This window comes from Etheostoma spectabile, unplaced genomic scaffold (genome assembly GCF_008692095.1).
Source record: "Etheostoma spectabile isolate EspeVRDwgs_2016 unplaced genomic scaffold, UIUC_Espe_1.0 scaffold461, whole genome shotgun sequence".
Lineage (NCBI taxonomy): Eukaryota > Metazoa > Chordata > Actinopteri > Perciformes > Percidae > Etheostoma > Etheostoma spectabile.
Genome location: NW_022605614.1, coordinates 571063 through 580828, shown reverse-complemented (window position 1 = coordinate 580828; position 9766 = coordinate 571063).

Genomic DNA, 9766 nt, shown 5'->3' with positions numbered 1-9766 from the left:
TATCAGCAGTCCGTCCCTGGGGCCAAGGAGGGAGGGTAGGGGCGGGATGGAGAGAAAAGGGAGAAAGAGAGAGAGAGATGGATGTAAAAGAGAGGGAGAGAAATGTGGAAAAATAGGGTAAAATATTGGTGAAATGGAGAAAGAAGAATCAAATATATATATATATATATATATATATATATATATATATATATATATATATATATATATATATATAACATAATAAAATGGATCAAAAAGTTAAGCCTCCTCTCAAGAAAGAGAGAACATGGTAAAAAAAGAGAAGCAAAAGTCAAAAAGGAGAACAAACTGAGATAGTCAGCAAAAGAGAGAAGGCAAAAGATGGAGAGTGCTTCCCAGTCCCAGTTGTGAATGCTCTGGAGGTCACAGTGGAGGGACAGGGTTTTCAGAGAGAGCAGCTTTGTCCCCAGACATCTCAGACATCTTCAGTTACTAATATACCAGTGTGTGCTTCGCTAAATCGCTCCCAGTCGGCGAGAGTAGAGATCCTTGAGACCCACTGAGACCCTTTATGGAAATAACTCTGCCCCATTTGCTTTCAATAACTTGCTGTAACATGTGTGTCTGTGTATGTGTGTGTGTGTGTGTGTGTGTGTGTGTGTGTCTGAATTTTAAGGTGCTCATTGAGCATTTGCATGCATAGTTTTTTAATGGACATGCACATAATGGATAGATTAGATAGATAGCCACAAAATCATCAATCTATTAGATATTTATGATGCTGGAATGCTCAGGTTTTAAGGCACAGAGTGTGCTTTTTGTGATCGCAGAGTGATCTCAGGCATGGTATTACCACATACCAGAAAGAAATTGGATTAAACCCAGACATAAAAAAAAGAATCTGGAAAAGAAATATCAGGTAGAATATAGTTTGCAGCGTGCAACTGGGAAGGTTTGTGGGTGTATTTCAACTTTAAATGAGAAATAAAGACCCAGAAGTCATTCTAGGGTTGCCTGATGGATCCCACACTCTCACTGTATCATCATGTACACACCAATTAGAGCCACAGACTGGGAAAGGATCAATGTGACTCTGAGTGTTTGTGTTTGTGTGTGTTTGTGTGTGTGGGTGGCGTGTGTGTGTGTGTGTCTGTGTGTGTGTCTGTGTGTGTGTGCATGAATAGATGTGTTTCGTTAGTTCCTCCACTGAGCTAATTGAGCTGTTTTTCCTCAACAGTTGGGAGCTCTTAGGCTGTGGACAGATGCCCTTGGGCACAAGGTGTGTGTGTGTGTCAGTTTGTGTACATCTGTGTGTTTGCCACTGCAAGCATGTGTTTCATCCTGCCATAGTGATTGCAAAAGTTTGTTGGTCCATGCCATAATGAAAACGTGTGTGTGATGTGTGTGTGAATGGCATCCAGTCCGTTGGTCTGTCAGTGGCATATTTAGCGGTCTCGAGGCGTCATTAGTTCCCTGACTGTCACACCGGTTTGTCTGAGTAGAGCTCTTTATAAAGCTTTGTTTGGAATACTCTGGCCACATGTGCTCCGCTGCGACTGATGAGCCATGAGCGGGTGCTGATGGAGTGTGTGTGTGTGTGTGTGTGTGGGGGGGGGGGGGGGGGGGGAGCGGAACAGAATATATATACATATATACACACACACACACACACAAACAAACACAGAAACACACACCCCACGATCACCTACCAAAACAGCCTCGCTCTCAATGTCATCGCTCGGGTCATGTTTAACTTAGGAAAGAGGATATACTTTGTTTATATCACTGAAAGGACAGTTGACCATTCCTCACATACAGGGAAGTATACTGTACAGGACAACAACAGTCACGCTACACGGGAGCAGTGATGGAAAGTAAGCAAGTACATTTACTCTGACATGTACAATGCTTATACACTTTGAGTAACATGTATTTTACTTGACTATTTCCATTTTATATTTCTACTCCTCTACGTTTTAATGGGAAACAGTGTTATTTTTACTACAGTATTTCTTACTGAATTTATTTGACAGCTGGAATTACTTTGCAGATTAGGATTAAAAAGATATAAACTATCCAACGCTATACACAGTAAAAATTGGCATACCTTGACTAGCATATAAAAGCAAGGGCCTCAGTCTGCGTATTGGATCATCTAACAGATTCTCTAATGTTTGAAACACTTTCTGCAGCACTTGGCCAGGTGTGCAGAAGTCTGTGAGTTCAGTCAGGGGTTTATCTTCTGTCTCATATGACTCCTCCCATCCCTTCGGAGAGAATGTGCACCACACATTATCTCCATTTGTAGAATTTATTATGTTGAGAGGACAAAAACACACAAAAGTTCTCAAAGAAAGATCAGTGGGATCAAGACAGGAGGAGGCTATGGTGGAAGGCTTTTTGCATTGCATATGAGTAATAATAATCTGTTGCTGTTACACACGGCTGGATGACATGTCATACAACCTAGTCTGTTTTAAGCACATTGAATCCTTAAAGCAATACCATTAGTGATAATATAGGGTAACATTTTAAATTACACTAAGTTTACAGTATATAGAAACTAGAAACCACACAAGAGCAATTGAAGTCAAAATAACCAATGACCAGTGTACTGTCTCAAATGAAGTGACATAGTGTGCAGAGTCAGGAAAGCATAGCACATATAAAGGTAAAAACATCTACAGAAGTAATTAGAAGATATATGCTAATTCCTACTGAAGACACCATAAAAAAACAGGTCACAAATATAAAGTTTAATTTTAACACACTAAGTAATTTCCTAAAAACAGTTACACATTGTATTTTTAGGAGTAAATAGTCCATTTGTTGGGTACTGTTTCAGTGGGGGATTAATCCACATTTGGTGCTCTAGTCAGTCTTTTATTAATCGTTTATTTAAAATGCTTGTTAATTTCTTAATAATCTGGTTAATAATTTGGTTTTATAATATATGTATACTGATATAACAGGCCATTCTGCATAATAAGTAATTTTCTTTTTAATACTTCAGGGAATTCTTCTGCAGGTATGTATTTTATTTGTGATTGAGTACTTTTACATTGTTATATTACTACTTTTACAACTTCTTCTTCCACCACTGCACTGTGAAGTGAATTTCCATGTGACAGGCTGTTTGAAATTAAAGCCCTCGCACATTTGTTTGATATCTGCAACAATGTGTAATATAGATGTAAGCACCCTTAGAATCAACAAGTTTTCAGTGTTGTTTTCAAGAAAACTTCCCGCAACATCTAGCTGGTGCTGGTCGTCTCTCTTCACCACGGCAGCTGCCTGTGATGGTTATCTCTCATTCATTTTCAAACAGCCACACACACACACACGCTCAGACCCGCGCACATTTTTACAACCACTCTTGCAACTCACACACTTCCACATTCACACACTTGAATGTGCTTGTTCTTTTTCTCTCTTTCTCCTTTTGACAACACAACTTCCAGCTTAACTTCTAGCAGAAGTGCGCCACTCTCAGTCCTTCAGCGGGAGTTGTTTCTTTGAGCTACTCAGGAATACAGTCTAACTTTTTGGTACAAGACTAGTCATTGAGTCTCTCTCCTGGGACCCTTGCTATATAACTTACTTTACAGGACTTCCATATAAGTGGAAGGCATCTCTCTATGAAAGCACTGAGTTAGAAGTTTGGATAAAGCTATTTGATGTTTTGTGGAGAACATATCTGAGGTAATGGATACTGTGTGAAAGGCTATGGCTGCTTGAGTAAAGTGACAAAGTTAGTTTGGGCCTTACAGATCTTTAAATCCCTCTGGATCACTCAAACTGCCCCCTTCTACACTCACTGCTCCACTGATTGTGTGTGTTTGTGTGTGTGTGTCAGATGATTGGTACCTGGGCTAAGAGAGAGGAGTCCCTCAGGTCCTTCTGTGGAGGTTCTCAGGTCTGGTCAGTTAACCTCCATCTCTCTCTTTGATCGCTGCAGCTCAGAAGACCCTCAGGGAAAACACAACACACACAAACCTGTCTTTCAGCAGATACACACACAGATCCACACTTATCCACAGCAGACTAACAGATTGACACATATACACAAGAAACAACTTTGCACATATGCCAATGCAAACACCCCCTAATCCACACATCTACATACTCTGCCACGCAGTCAGACCAAGGGGTAATGCTATACAGCCAGTGTCAGTGAGAGCAGGGTACTTACGGTGCTATTACACTCCCATTACCTCTACTCTCATGTGCAATCAGGGAGAGGTGATGGCCTGCGCTCTGGCAACACACACCCTGTTTCCCCTTTCTGACAGCGCTGTGGACAAAAGCCCAAGACATGGGGCTCCGGGATTGTAGGGGAGGTGAGGTGAGGAGATTTAATCTGAAGGGTATGTGTAGTATCTGGTAGGTAAAAGAGATGGAATGCATTCTGTAGCAGCAAGGCTAACAGGCAAAAAGCTCACACTCCTATCTGCAGATGATGATGATGGATATGCAGAGTTCCATGTGTTTGTGAGTCTGTTTTAATGAAACGCATGAAAAGAAAACAACATTTCACCTAGCCCCCATTTTCTACCTCTGTTTTTTGTGCCCTCTCTCTCTATCACACACACACACACACACACACACACACACACACATACACACACACATACACAAACACACACACATACACACACACACACACACACACACACACTCTCTCTCGCTCTCTTGCTCTCTCGCTCTCTCTCAGCTGGCCCTAGATAGTTCTGCTCTTCCCCCAACTCCTCTGGGACCCCTTCTCTGTGTCGTTAATCAGAGCTTCTCAGCTCAGCTTCTCTCTCTCTTTTTTTCTTTCTTTCTTTCTTCCCAACCAACCAACACACACACTTGCCTTGTGCACACACACATGTGCAGACCTATAGTCTTTCCCCCCTCCTCCCCCATGCATCCTTAGCCCCATCCATCATAAAACGGCAAAGGAAAGGTGGGGTTGTGTGTGAGTGTAAGTGTGAGTCTGTGAAAGTGGGCGCATCAGGTTCTGTGTGTGTGTCGGTGTGTGTCGGTTTGTGTATGTGCGCACATCTTCTGTGTCTCCTCAGCAAAAACGAATTGAGACTTTACAAGAAGAAAGCAATTAGGCCAGGGCTTTGCCCTATCATTCACTGGCTAATGTATCAGAGGCAGAGTGAATATTATTAACGGACAGGGACGGTAAAGCTCTGAGGATTTTACAGCCAGAAGGTAGGACAAGAAAAGACTAATGATTGGGATGAAATAACCCTGAGTTGAAGGGTTTTAATCACTTGTAGGCTTTGTGGCTTCACAGTTGACATGCTCTCTATGATAAGTGTGGCTTCCAGCTCTATGTCTCTGCCATCCACTGAACACTAGTAGGGAAGAATCAAATGAGCCAGTATCACACATGCACAAGGATGGCTGAGTACGATAAAACAAGATTACTCATTCATCAGGATGTGTGAGTGAGGGCGACGGGGCAGGGGAAGATAACAGAAAGCAAATTTTGAGTCAGAAAAATGGAAACTATGATGAATAGAGGACAAAGAGACATATTATGGGGGAACAAAGAGACAAAAGTGCAAAGGAGAGAGGGGTGACTGAGGTGGAGCATTTTTGGACAGTGTCAAGAAGGAACAGACAGAGGAGAGAGGAGGTGAGTGAGCAGCGTTGGTCAGTGATGCGTAGAGACAAACCATTTGCACCTCAGCAGCAACTGAGCAGAGTGCTCTTGACTTGTGTGTGTGTGTGTGTGTGTGTGTGTGTGTGAAAGAGCGAGAGTGTATGTGACACGGGTCGGGGGAAACTGGGTTCAGATCTAGGATAGGTCACACTGTAATGGTGTTTTTTTAACAGCATTTTTGTTTCACATCTCTACAGCGCTCCTAAATGTCATGCATTTTAAAAAGTCTGGTCTCTGCGGGTTGCGCTGACATTGATGTGTGTGCTTGTTTCAAACAGGAACTTTCCTCTTTGCAATTTAAAGCAACATTTTGTGCTCTCTGGTTACATTTGTTGACATCACTCTGCTCTTAACAGAAAATGTGATATGATAACTCAATCAGGCAAGACGCTAAATATTGAGGTAAGCCCATAGTGACCCTGAAGAAAAATATGAGGCCAATCTGTTCCAGCCTATTTCTGTGTTACAGTCACAATTACTGGAGATTACAGCTAAATTACGTCCACATGGGCTCAATGAAAACTTTACAATCTCTCCCACAATACAAGATGAGGTGACTTTGTTTGGACTTAAACCAACAGAGGAAAGAGGAGAAGAGGTGAAGGAAGTAAAGAGAGAGAACCTTCGAGCAATGGGGGAGAGATTTGAGGGATAGGTAGAGGATTTTTCAAAAGAGCTTAATTTTGAACCATCATGCAACCGTTATTTTCCCTCCCAAGAATTTCTGTTCCAAAATCTTTCAAATTGAAAACAAATGTGGGTGAGACTACACAGGAATAAAAAACATTCTTGTTGTTTCCCAACCCACCACTAAAAAAGAGCTTGCTCAGAGGAGGAATAAAAGAATGAGCAAGCAAAGACAAATCTAAATGAGTTTCAACATCACAGAAAGCAGAGGAATGTTCTGAGACAGACCCTTTATAAATATACTGTATATACACAATAAGGAACTGTACAATTATTAGGGAGGGGGGGGGGTAACTTTTCTCATTCCGGATTTATGTTTCATTTCAATTTAGTGAGATCAAAAGTTATTGCTTTTGTGTGTCCCTCAGGTCGTAAAGGTGTGTTTGGGCCACATGCAGAAGACAGCAATCCTGTCCTAATTTCAGCAAATGGTGGCCTTGTGAATATTATTGTTTCATTAAAATAGTAATGCACCGATTTAGCACTGCACGCAGACAACATTGTCGAACTCACTACAGACATCACTGGAGCAGAACCAGAGATATCATCTCTTTTGTTCCATGCACTCTTCTTCCTTGTCAAAATTTGGTTCCTACTTTATCCACAATGCACTCAACCTTCAACAGTTAAGTCTGGGATTTGGGTTTGTTATGCTAGTAGCGGTTAAGGTAGCCTTGAGTTGCTAGCATCATGCAGAGATGAGGTAAGATCACCTCTTTCTTTCTTAGTAGTTTTCAGATCCCGACTGACATTACTTGAGGCATTAATCAGACTTTGCACAGCTCCCGCTGGAGCCACAAAAGGCTTTCTATGACTTATTTCACTGATGCAGCATTACTCCCCAAGACCTGTTAAAGACCACTTTAATATTAAAGTTCAAATTGGGATCTTGATTTATTTGAAGATATCAATGCTAACATTAACGGAACACGTTTAGTTTTTAGACTTTGGGGGGATTTTGCTGCAATTTCTCTCTTGATAAAGGCGAGGGTGCAAAAGAAAATTTCATGAATGCTAGGGCAGGCCTTTTTTTTTACAATGTGAAACACAAAGTCCACCCCTCTAACGCCAATACGTTTTGTACGGTACCTAAGTCAGTGAAAGGAAGGGGGCGATTGTTTGGCTAAGTAATGTCATTTCTAGTTTTTCCCACTTTTCCTCCATAAAGTGAACGTGTTGAAATGTCCTCTTTGTCCACAGCAGCTCGTTGGTAAAACAATCCAGGGTAAAGTCAGACTGTGTGGTCGTTAACTCAGGCTGGCATACCTGTCTTGCTTTTATAGGTGGCAAAAGCTACTAATCCTTCAGTCCAATATTTACTTAGTCCAAGTTATGCTTTCCTGGACCCCAGCTATGCATCTCTCCTGCTCCCCGCTTATATATTCTTGGCCCTTGATGTATTCCTGGCTCAGGAAACAACTTTTAGTGCCCCGCAAGGGCTGAGTGAGAATTGACAGTGTGTGCCAGAGTGAGAGCAAGAGGTAGGGGGCCTGTTTTAGTTCCACTGTGTTTGTAAGGTCACTCAGAGTACATCTGTATGGAGTGGGAACTCACTCGCTTTCACTGTCACAACCACTCACAACAGCCATCTGTAATGCTGTTATGTGGAGCACTGTGTCCCTTTGTCCCTTACACACACACAGACACACACACAGACACACACACACACACACACACACACACACACACACACACACACACACAATAACTTATGCACCCTCCCACGTATATGGGCACATACATGTGCATGCAGACACACTCCAACCTGCACACATTTGCGTGGCGTCACCGTTCACACAACAACAAATGAACCAGTGCACACACACATTGACATTGTGCTAGGTTCTAATTGGTAGCGCATGTGTTTCTAATGAAAAAGTTGTTTTAGGGTTTTATTCCGTCCGACTGTCAAACAATTTACCAGTGTTTTGAAATATAATTGTGGGGACCGTAAGAGTTTCGAAACCAAACCAAAACATTGCTGCAATCCTGGTTTCTAATGTTTCTAATTTGTTAAAATATGCTGAGTGAATGACAAAAGTAGAAGCCTAACCTGCCAAGAAAAACATATCAGAGGTAGGGCCATGTGGAAATACAGAGTCTCTTTTAGAAACATGATCAATGTGACCTTTGTTACAGGAAGGAGAGGGAGAGAGAGGAGAAGGGGAGGCAAGGAGGCAACCTACAGAGACAGTAGGTTCATGTTTGTGTACATGCTTATTTATCTCTATATCCAAATTGCATACAGTAAAAACAAGCAAGGGGACAGTTTTATTCTGCTTAGGCATGTGGCACATACATGCACGTACATGCATTTTTGTGGATGATTTCCTGTCAAACGCTAAGGGGAAGCAAAGAAGGATTTAATCATTTACAGATGGGAAGTATATCTTTAACTTCTCATTTATGCTCATTCTCTCTCAGGCTGGACTGAGGAGGATGTGTATCCCCCCCCCCCTTCATCCCACACAATTCCAACCCAAAACTAACATACAGCCTGAAGGTGGGCTGACGGGTGTGTATGTGTGTGTTGGTGAGACGGAAAAATTTATATGGTTGCAGACTTGCAGAGCATCCTCCCACTGCTCTCTGCCTCTCTTTCTCTCTCTGCCTCCCCTTCCCTCCCCACATATCTGTTCCTCCGAAGAATAACATACAAACCCTCCGTGAAAGGATTCATGGTTTATTAAACCAGAGGTCCTTTTCCTGTTTCAACACTGAGAAGAAAAAAATAAATACCACAGTTTGTTTTTTCTCCCCTCTAGCTTGGTCTTCTATCTCTCTATCTGTTTTCATACATCTCTTTTTCTAATTTCTTTTTCTATCATCATGGTTGTGTCCGTCAAACTTTTGGTTTTTTGTTTTCAGTATGTTTTCCACCTGAACTTTCCATACTCTAACACTGTGTCTACTTCAAGTTTCTTTTTTGTCTTGGACACCAATCAGCCACACAGCCCATTAACGCAGAGTGTGTGACTGCTGAATGGGTCCCACTAGTTTGTTTGTGTGTGTGTGTATGTGTGTGTGTGTGTGTGTGTGTGTGTTTCAAGGAGGCAGGCTAGGATAACTCAGGGTAATGTATTGTCCTGGGCGTGCACCCTGACAGTTCCCCCTGCTGGTGCCTGGTCATTCATTACTCCTAATTTGACATGTTTACGGACCCCCTCCTAACATTACATACTTAAGGCAATCGACTGACCTTAAATGGAAACACCTACAGCCGTGTGGCATGTCAATACCAGACGAGGATGTTTGTGTGTGTGTGTGTGTGTGTGTGTGTGTGCTTTCATGTGTGTTTGTACCTGCAAAGCAGTGCATCAATACTGAGTTAGCGGTTAATCTCAAGGAGCAGGTGAGTTATGTCTGCAGAGAAGGTTTCCAGCATTATCAGAGTAAGTGTGTGTAATGCGGCTAAAAGGTGAACAATTCAGAGTAATGCAGGAAGTGTGTGTGTGT